An 11476-nucleotide genomic window follows, 5' to 3' on the forward strand; every position below is an offset into this window, starting at 1 on the left:
TTAGATAAGAGAGTAGTGGAGTGTTTAGTCTAATATCTGTGAGTAGAGAGCTATAGTTGCCTGCTACGCGAAGATCGTATGCCTCCTATAGTTGGCACACATACAGTTGGAGGAATTTAGCTGTGCTCGTAGGGTCCTAATACTACCTTTTCAACAAATAAACGCTATCTGTGTGGCGGGTTGCGTTTACGTGCTAGCGCTGAGATGAAGGCGCAACAATCTCTTTAACGACTTTAAACACACGATTTCGATTTGCAGATTAGTATTGACAAATACGTTATTTTCAAAAACACGTTAAACAACACTATAATAAGTTTAAAACAAGGATAAGTCCTATTATTGTTATTATTTGGTATTCTCTTATTATTTAATTCTAAAAAATCAGCACTGTCACAAAACAGACTGATTGTAATGAGTGTGATGAGTTATTTGGCTCAATACGATTCCTGAAAGGAGGGTTTTACCCATGAGTCACAGAAAATGTTTTCGGGACTCAGCGCATAACCCTACCCCGCCACCCCTCCCGCCTAATACCACACACGCTCAAGGTCACGCGCGCAGCTAAGTCCTCGAACTGTACCTAGGAATCTGCCAACAATTGACTAGACAAATCTGTAAAATCCACGAAATAGTTAATAGAAACACACGATTACAACTACAGATACCAAGAATGCCAGAAATACCAGATGTTCAGAATATAACTTCCAAATCCGTAGTTTAATAAATTAATATTCAATAGGTAACGGTATGAATGTAAATAGTAACAAACAGGCGCGTATACAGAGGGGATGTATGAGGAACAAGCCCCCCCCCCCCCCCCCCACCCAAAAATCTTGAAAATGAGCTAAATTATTAACTGCTAATTATTAAATGCTGAGCTAAATGAGAATAATAACTGTATATCCTTCGTTGTTAGTGTCTTTTTAGTTAAAAATTACTATACATGTTTAATTTTATAAACATCATTTCACTTGCATTTCCCTCAGTTTATCTATTTAATTTAAATATATTGGACCCTAAATACTTGGCATAACTATCAAAATACAAACAATTAAAAATATTAGGAAGCACTGCAAATGTTTTGCACTTAGTAAATTAAACGTAGCTTATCAAAAATTGATTACTTAACATCTCCTACCTGCTAGTACGCTTTGCGATTCTCTACTAACACTGTCTTAGGCCTACTTGAATAATGAAGAATGAAGTATAGTATTAGGTGCCCAGAATATAGCCTACGGTCAAAATCGTACTTTAATGAAGTAATATTCAATTCGTACTGGAACTATAAGCTGTAATTAACAGAAGCGTATTCAGAGGGAAGATATGAAGAATAAAATCTTACCACCCACAAGTTATGAAATTAGATAAATTATTAAATATTTTTCAAGCTTCTGTTATTTGGTGTTAGTATCTTTTTTTAGCTATACAGCACTGTATGTGTTTAATTGTATAAACATCATTTCACATTTCTTTCCCTCTGGCTATTCATTTCATTGTATTATATTGAACCCTAAAGATTATTTGACGTAACCTTAAAATACAACAACAAAAAGAAAACTATTAGGAAACGCCACAATTGTTATACATTTAGTAAAGCAATAAACTTAGTTATTAAAAATTGACTGTTTAACAACTCTTACCTGTGTTGTGAATAAGTGTTTTAAACACGCCAATTGAAATTTTGCAGTCAATCATTCATCTTTCAAGATACTCGTATGTAGAACCTGTCAAGAAATGGACTCAGCTACATGGTTACTGATTGACATATTACTTTAAGGACTTGATATTATAAATATAATGATTTACGACAGTGGATTGGTATCTGACAAAACGGTAAGTATGAGTATTTTCTTTAAAACCATGTACATTAGTATGCCTGTGCATGTATGTACTTTTAAGCTAAAATGTGTACTTTACAACAGGAAAACTTTAACAAAAATGTGGCAGCTATTATATCACATTTTCAAATATTAATCTATAAAAACTAGTCATCTTTTATAACAATGTTGTAGTAGCCTATGATAGTAAAAATATAAAATGAGTTAAAATGATCATGTTATTGTGGTTGATAACAGTTTTAAATACTTATATGTTGTTTATTTAAATGAAACACGATTGTAATAAATGGTGTTAGGAATTATGTTAAAACATAAAATTGCGACTTATTGATAAAGTACACAGTTAAATATTGAAGAAGCAGTAGTAGTACCAAAACTTAATAAAAGGTAACCTACCAGTTACTAACCCTTAGTATATAGGATGTGATGATTTCTGACGCCTAAGAGACTAGAGTGGTTCTGATAAGTGATAGGTTAGAAAGAGGAGGGAAGGAAATAAGTGGCTGCAGAGAAGATAACCCTTGCTAGGTGAGGTGCATCACAGAAAAAAAATTTATCCCAGAAATTTTACAGATTTTTAAGTTGGCGCTGTAATCCATCAAGGTTACATTGTGATTTTTTTTCACAATAATAATGTTTATGGACCACTAAAAAGCTATCTTTATTACTTAAAAATAAGTCTGAGCTCGTCATAGTTTTGCGTCTTGAGCTTCTTATCAAGTAAAATTATTGTAACGTGATAAATTATATGATTGACAGCAACATAATTGACTGGACCGACCAACTTTGCAATGTAGATGTAACAAAATATACTAAACATTTGAAACTCGTTGAACAAAAATGTAAATAACTCATTTAGATTTAAAAAACGTAACTTACAAACCTTAAAAATACTTGTATTTGGTATGTTACAAATCTTCCACTGTTAGAAGTCACAAAAACTACAACGAACTCAAAATAATGTTTAAAGAATATAAAGCTAGCTAGGTTCTCTCAGGAACCTTACACTATCTACTTACGTGGATACATGTTTTAAAGGTATTAAAGTCGAATAATTATAAACATTGTGGAAAATACTTTGTGGGAAAAAAAAAAGTTAGTCCTAGAAACAATGTATATAGTTTTTATTTACAGGCCATTGAAATGGGAAGTTTAAAGCACAAATCAAGTTTAGTTGGCTTACTCTTCAAACATTTTGTAAGGACAAGTATGAAAAATTATCCAATGTCCAATCAAAAGAGACACGTTTTGAGTAATTCAATGTTAAATACCTTAGCGACTCATTCGTTTTCTCATGTCAGACTATTTATGTTAGTTCACTGATATATGTAAGGAAGTGCATAAATTTATTTTCAGTAAACTTAAAAAGGAACAAGCTAAACCAATAAAGCATGTAATAATCAAATGTTAGTCACCTAAAAGAATATAGTTTGTATTATATTTTCTTTCTATTTTTTGTTTTTGTGGATGAAGGTTAATAAAACTGTATGCTATTTTTGTGATAATTTTGTATTTTTTGATCAAGGCATCATAAATGTATGTATTAACCTTAACATTATCCAAAATTTTTATGGAAAAAACACAACCATTTTTGACAATCAAATTAACTTTTTGAGATACACTATCTCTATATAATCTTCTTAGTCTGGTCACATAAACTATAGTCTTCACGTAATTTTTAAAGTGCAGTATGGAAATTCCGTGTGGCCAATGACCTAAAACAAATTAAAACTATTTGTAATAACACAACATTAGTAACAATAATAATTATGAAATAGCCTGTAGCGCACTAATGTTCAGAATACTTCAACTGATATTGTGTATTTTTCTTTTTTATATTTATTAATATTTTGTCAGATTTCTCTCTCTCTCTCTCTCTCTCTCTCTCTCTCTCTCTCTCTCTCTCTCTCTCTCTCTCTCTCTCTCTCTCTCTCTCTCTCTCTCTCTCTCTCTCTCTCTCTCACTCTCTCTCTCTCTCTCTCTCTCTCTCTCTCTCTCTCTCTCTCTCTCTCTCTCTCTCTCTCTCTCTCTCTCTCTCTCTCTCTCTCTCTCTCTCTCTCTCTCTCTCTCTCTCTCTCTCTCTCTCTCTCTCTCTCTCTCTCTCTCTCTCTCTCTCTCTCTCTCTCTCTCTCTCTCCTCTCTCTCTCTCCTCTCTCTCTCTCTCTCTCTCTCTCTCTCTCTCTCTCTCTCTCTCTCTCTCTCTCTCTCTCTCTCTCTCTCTCTCTCTCTCTCTCTCTCTCTCTCTCTCTCCTCTCTCTCTCTCTCTCTCTCTCTCTCTCTCTCTCTCTCTCTCTCTTCTCTCTCTCTCTCTCTCTCTCTCTCTCTCTCTCTCTCTCTCTCTCTCTCTCTCTCTCTCTCTCTCTCTCTCTCTCTCTCTCTCTCTCTCTCTCTCCTCTCTCTCTCTCTCTCTCTCTCTCTCTCTCTCTCTCTCTTCTCTCCTCTCTCTCTCTCTCTCTCTCTCTCTCTCTCTCTCTCTCTCTCTCTCTCTCTCCTCCTCTCTCTCTTCTCTCTCTCTCTCTCCTCTCTCTCTCTCTCTCTCTCTCTCTCTCTCTCTCTCTCTCTCTCTCCTCTCTCTCTCTCTCTCTCTCTCTCTCTCTCTCTCTCTCTCTCTCTCTCTCTCTCTCTCTCTCTCCTCTCTCTCTCTCTCTCTCTCTCTCTCTCTCTCTCTCTCTCTCTCTCTCTCTCTCTCTCTCTCTCTCTCCTCTCTCTCTCTCTCTCTCTCTCTCTCTCTCTCTCTCTCTCTCTCTCTCTCTCCTCTCTCCTCTCCTCTCTCTCTCTCTCTCTCTCTCTCTCTCTCTCTCTCTCTCTCTCTCTCTCTCTCTCTCTCTCTCCTCTCTCTCTCTCTCTCTCTCTCTCTCTCTCTCTCTCTCTCTCTCTCTCTCTCTCTCTCTCTCTCTCTCTCCTCTCTCTCTCTCTCTCTCTCTCTCTCTCTCTCTCTCTCTCTCTCTCTCTCTCTCTCTCTCTCTCTCTCCTCTCTCTCTCTCTCTCTCTCTCTCTCTCTCTCTCTCTCTCTCTCTCTCTCTCTCTCTCTCTCTCTCTCTCTCTCTCTCTCTCTCTCTCTCTCTCTCTCTCTCTCTCTCTCTCAGGGAGATGCAAAATTCTGGAAACCGGTTTAACAGGTCATGACTCCTACAAAAAACTAAGATGTCTTAAAATAAATTACACATTAACATTCCTGACAATGAAGTAGTAAAAATTATGTGCCACATGATATACCTCCTATTTCAAACATTCCACCCAAAATCAAGATAACCGCAATTTCAAAATGCCCACCGTTGCCGTCATAACTCATAAAAGTGGCGCATCCGCCTACATATAAATTAGGCGCCATTATGATGCCTTTTGGCTCGCCTTGTATATGAAATAAATAAATTGTGGTTTAGTGTATTCAATTTAAAAATAAGATTAATAAGAACTATAACTTACCATCATGCTATTATAGGCCTAAGTTTCAATTTAAAATATAGTTCGCACATCGTAACATGTGGTGGATTCGTGGCCATCGCATGTAGATGGGCGATAATGGATCCAGGAGGGATTTTGCCGCCATGCCATGCTACAGCCCTCTCAGCCAGACTGCCAGGCACAACACCCTCGTTGGAGAAGCCCAACCATGGCAGGAGAAAGGGAGCAGTCAAAGGAATAAATAGTACAACAGATCCAACAGCTGTCACCACAACGTATGCTATAAACCCCATTTCCACGCTTGGTCTACTTTTTGCCTATAACAAAGATTCGATTTTCCTTATAAAAAGTGCTAAGTTTATGCTACATCTCCCCATAACAGGTGAGTGAACTCATTTCTAACAAAATTAAAAGTAATTAGCGTCTAATGCAACCAAAAGTGATGGGATCAAAATAATTTGGTTACACGAAGATTAGGTTAATACAGAATAATTTACAATGTCGTCTTTTTTGTGTCCTGCCCTTTATGTTTTACGGATGGAGTACATCTGCATATCCATGATGTTACATAAAAAATACATAAAGCTTTGTTTTATGCTGCTTTTGTATAATAAGTTTTTTATGTATTTAAGTGATAAACAAAACACTACTAGTCTGTTCTTGGCACTCCAGAAATATCACCAAGCTAACAAAACCGGCATTTGGTATGTCACAGACTCGACTCTTGAAATCCCGAGCCATGTTCATCTGAAGAGATCCAAAAAAGGCGGCGACGGAAAAGGTAAAAATTATCTTTTTACATTGTTTCTGTGACAGAGTCTATTTCCAGACACTGCACTAAGAGGAAGGTGAACTGGATTTAAACTCCGAACCAACCCATCCCACCATAGCTACGTTATCTGTTTCTTATGTTAGTACAAAATCATCATAAATATTGTATATTGAAATACATTCTGTATTATTTTTCATATGGAATATATTAATGCTGGCACCACTTATTTAGCCGTGGCTGACCAATCACCTGTTTCCGTCCTTCCCTCTCCTAGTCTATGACTAGATGCCATTACATATCCCTGGAAGGCCTCGGTATTTAATACGAGTAGTAACGCAGTGTTTTTATTAATGCCGTCAATGTGCGTATATGTGAGGGATATTTAAAATCACATTATAACAAAAACATTACTATATATATATATATATATATATATATATATATATATATATATATATATATATATATATATACAAAACCTTAATGATGTTATTTACGAGTATAATAAACACAAGAATAAAAATATTGCCTGTAACTACAAAAAAATCTAAATTTGGTGGAGCTAAGTTTTAATCGTACTGCAAAATTTCAATAGATAACATCTTATTAAAACACGAATAGGTCCCGTTATATGACATGAACCACTTAAACAAAATGCTCCAAGCCTATTATGAGATGACATACAATTACAATTAGTTTGAACGTATAGGTAATTTACCAAACTATATAAGGTCACGTAATATTTACAAAATATCATAAATGAGCAGTACAGTGATTATGTAATTAAGGTTTAGCTTGCAACAGTATAGCAAACTCTGACCGCTAGATTGCATGAACATCGTCGTTTCCTGTTTTCTGCGATAAGCAGCCTTCTGGTTCATTCCACCTCCGCTCCAAGTACCTGAAATCGGTTATCTGTCCCAACTGTTCATATTTCTCTCTCCCTCGATCTTCCTGAACCCTAGATCTGGCAGTATCAGTATACTATTTTATGTTTAGCATTCGTTCTCTTAGAATTTCGGAAAAAATATTTTTATACTCAATTCATCAAGTAATCGGTATTGCCCCCTTATTTATATATCAATAAATATACACTTGTTTTGTTATATATTAATTTCATCAGGTTGAACGTACAAAATATGTAACATTTGTAAACAAAAACTTCAAGTTTAGCAGAACGATGCGAAGTAGTAAAATCTTTGTTTATCTCATTTAAGCCTCCGCGGCAGCTATGCCGGCTTCGAAGTTCGGTTTTTTATATTGTCAAAGTACATGATTGTACCTCCCCGGGATTTGAACCCGTGATCTCTCGGTTAGAGAGCCGAGAAACCATTAGTCTACGGGGGAGGAGGACTACAGTAAAAAGTTAAAATTGGTTTTTAGAACTTTAAAAATATAACACATATAGCCAAATTTATTAGTTTAAAAGTACTATAAAATTACCATTTTTGAACCTAATATAAAAAATTTCCCTGGAAGCCCCCATACTGATCTGGGGGTGGTTCTATACCCCCGAGTCAACGGTGTACCGGACACCTCCCAGAGAATATTTCTGGGTGCACCACTGACTCCCTCATGGATACTCCTGCCAATGGTAATCAAAAGATACCATCATATTGATATGTCAGATTTGTTTTGTCTCCTTTGAACAAACTGTTATAAGAATCTGAAAATGCAGTATACATGGAATCTATCAGGCATAGTTCGTATGGGGCATTTTTAACATTTTTAGAGGTTAAATACGTTATAGCCTAACCACCCGATTTCGTCAAAGATTTACAAGTGGGTTTGAAACACTTGCACATCCTTTAAAGAAGGATAATATCGATTTACCTACTGTAACTGTAAGTTGGATTGTATCAACACGATAGTATATCAGGATTTACGATAGTGTATAGGACAAAACGATAGCCTTTCATAAAAAGCTATTCCGGTAGACAGGGACAACTATTTTTTTAATACGTACACTGTAAGACACATTTTTACCCGTTTTTCAAATTGAGAAAGGTCAGATGGCGTTTTGTGTAAAGGGTAAGTTAATAATTTCAGCATTTTCACAAAATAAATAAACTTAAACTTCAAGTAAAGTTAACATTATACTCATAATTTCAGTATTATCTAAGTTGCCATGTTTGCATAACCCTCGGTTATTTTGATTTTCAGAATCACGTATTGAAACCATCATTGAACTGTGTCTTGTCTGTGTATAACCAAGGTAGGTGTACGCCACACCACGTGTCGAGGTTTTAGTCAAAATTTAAGTCTATAGCTCATTCTATTCTTGATATGCCCTGTTGACAGGCAGAGTCTAATACAGAAAATAAACTTTTCATCCCCACGGTAGACACACAAGAATTGTCAGTGATAGGCTTCAATGACGTTCAGTCAAATTTCGTGGTTGGAGATGCACCACCATTGAACTCGATGTTCATTGTATAAAAATGAAGTTTATGTAACAATTAATTTGTATAACTCAGTTCGTTTTTTAGATAGCGTTCGTATAGACAAGCAGAAATTAAAGAGGACAAACCTCGAGGATATGCCGTCAAACACAGGTTAACTTTTCAATGAATAGCTCTCTTTTAGAATGTAAAACGTATTTTCGGTCACTTTACAGGAATTACAGGCCTTTAAATTAGAAAATTTAGGCAATTGTGTAACCAGGCTCGAATAAAAACAGCTGAAAATATTTCTTTAGCAGTATGAATGTGAATTAAACCTTTTATTATATTAGTTGTGTAACTAATACTATTATACCTTCAGGAACTGATACATTCAAAATTATTTATGACCGAAGGAAATTATATTTTTTATAATCATAATTTCAGAAAACAACATATTTGTTAATTAAGTTATTATTTAAGAGATTAGTTATTTTAAAATAAAACACAGGTCAATTCCTTGTCCGAATGAAAAATTACAATGAATTCATGTTTTGGATTAGAGAATTAGAGAAAAGTGTTTTTATTGTAGATGTAATGAAAAGAGTTTACTTCAGTTTTATCACAAATGTGGGCCTTACTCTAAAACCTCTGTGATGGATCTAGTAAAAATACCTCACTACAAACTGCTGAAAAAGTACTTTTCAATTTTGAAAATTACTTTACTAGTATTATCACTAAACACTACAGTTTCAAAAGTAAATTTTTCTCACAAGAATATGATTTTGAACCCCATATGAAAACCATTTTTCAAGTATTAAAAATATTATTAACCTTTTCGAGGTGGTGGTTCAAAACGTAATAGAATTGTGGATTTTGTTTTTAAATATACCTAATTTTCTACGCTATTACACGTAAAATAAGAACATGTTTAAACTGCAACAAATTTCAATAAAAATGATGAACCGCATACACATATTTAATAAAAGCTTATATTTGTAAAATAATACACAGGTATTTCGGAAAGAGTTGAAGTAGATTATTATTACCCGGTACGATATGTGTCATTTAATTGCAAACGCGTATTTAATAAAGGTTTTATTTATATTGAAACAGTTTGTCTAATAGTATTTGAGGGAAAGTTTCTCAACCGTCTTTTGTTATTGAAAATAAATTCATTAATTCCGTATCTATATTAATAGAGGGTGGAGTGTAATACGGTGAGTAACACCACCCACAAGATATGAAATGTAGATAAATCATTAAATGATTTTCAAGCTTCTGTTATTTATAAACATCATTTCACTTTTTTTGCTATGGTTATTCATTGCATTGTAATATATTGAACCCTAAAGATTTGACGTAACTATAACATACAACAACAAAATAAAAATATTAGGAAAAGCCACAACTGTATATTTATTAATATAATAAACTTAGCTTATTAAAAATTGACTTCTTAACAACTCTTACCTGTGTTGTGAATAAGTGTTTAAAACACGCCAATTGAACATATCCAAGATAAAGAATCCAATCATTCACCTTTCAAGATCTGCAAGAACCTGTCAAGATAATGGTCTCAGCTACACGGTTACTAAATGACACATTACTTGAATATTGTAAATATAATAATTCACGACAGTGCATATGTACCTGCCAAAAAATTAATATAATTATTTCCTTTAAAATCATGCATGTGTGTAGGCCTGTGTACGACTGAACTCAGTGTGTTTACAAATTTATTTATATGCTATTTTCTCATTGCTATCTTTGTTACCCATAAGACCAATCTAAAAATGTTCGCTAACGCTCAGCCAAATCCCATAAATTGACGTGCGCCATCATTGAACTTAGTGTTGCTCGTACGAAATTGAAGCTTCAGCAAACTTTCAAGTCCTTAGATCAGGTTGTGTTCGATATATCGTGCGGACAAAAATGAATTTCCCAAGTTCTCGAGCGATAGGCTTCGCTGCAAAATTAGTCAGTAGTTAATATTTAATGGTAATAAAACATGTATATGTGTGGCACCCGGATCTCTCACTTGCCGGGTGAATGTGCTACCATTACACCACAGAGCCCTTACTTTTTCCGATTCGATTATTTTGTATTTGTATTTCAATCATTTATTGAAATAAAATCATGTATATATATATATATATATATATAAAATATATATATATATATATACACACACATATTCATTTAAAGTTGTCTGACGAAGATACTGAAAGGCCTCGCAAAATTAAATTAATAATGGAAAATGTGTTGTAATTCACTAGTGATATTCAATTTAAATATTTCCAATGCTCCAATAATCTTCATTAAATTTTTATTTAATTTCGAACATTTAAATCTTTGTTAATTATTTTTTGCTTTATAAAAATACACTGTTGACACTTAAAACAAATTTTAATCCTATTAGTTATAAATAAATGTTTTATCTATTTTTCTTAGTTTCTATTAGTACCACTGTATTTATTGATTAGTATTGTTTGCCCTGATCATTTTAGATTTTCTTATATAATTTAGAAAAATAATATTTTTTCAACTTAATTTAAATAAATTTGCTATTACTGATCTCTACTGGGAATGTAATACTTATTAGGCTAATCTAAATAATGTAATTCGTATCTTCGTTGATTCAGAAATGATGAAGAAATTATCATGGCTGTGACGAATCGTGGCTATCTGTCTGCTTGTTCGATGTCTCCACAACTATCTGAACTACAAACAACGCTGTAATTCAGTACATCATTCTCAGAGGAAGGTACTGGTGTGACAGAATACTTGTATATCAAGGTAAAGGTGCGCGGACTGATGAAAAATATAAATAAATATACGTTGATAGAAAACATATTTGAACAAACGTTGACTGTAAGTGGCAGCTGTTTAACTATATTTTGAAATATTACTGTAAACAAACTTCAATTTTCTAACAATTCTGTACTGTAGTCTATGTGTATAAAAAGAATAGCGTGGTGTAAAATCATCGTTTGGTCGATACACCAACAACTTTAAATATTGATATGTAGTTAATGTGAAGTAAACACAATTACAACAAATGGCGTTAGGGATGATGT

General features: G+C 34.0%; 1 long non-coding RNA gene across 1 annotated transcript; it reads right to left on the reverse strand.

Moving 5' to 3' along the window:
- Positions 1-3337: 3337 nt before the first annotated feature.
- Positions 3338-9890, reverse strand: LOC124356216. The gene is made up of 3 exons (XR_006921832.1): positions 9870-9890; positions 5265-5560; positions 3338-3553 (listed from the first exon to the last, which is right to left on the reverse strand). It is a non-coding gene; the product is annotated as an uncharacterized LOC124356216 (long non-coding RNA).
- Between the last annotated feature and the right edge of the window lie 1586 nt (positions 9891-11476).

Source organism: Homalodisca vitripennis, chromosome 2 (assembly GCF_021130785.1).
Source record: "Homalodisca vitripennis isolate AUS2020 chromosome 2, UT_GWSS_2.1, whole genome shotgun sequence".
Classification (NCBI taxonomy): Eukaryota; Metazoa; Arthropoda; class Insecta; order Hemiptera; family Cicadellidae; genus Homalodisca; species Homalodisca vitripennis.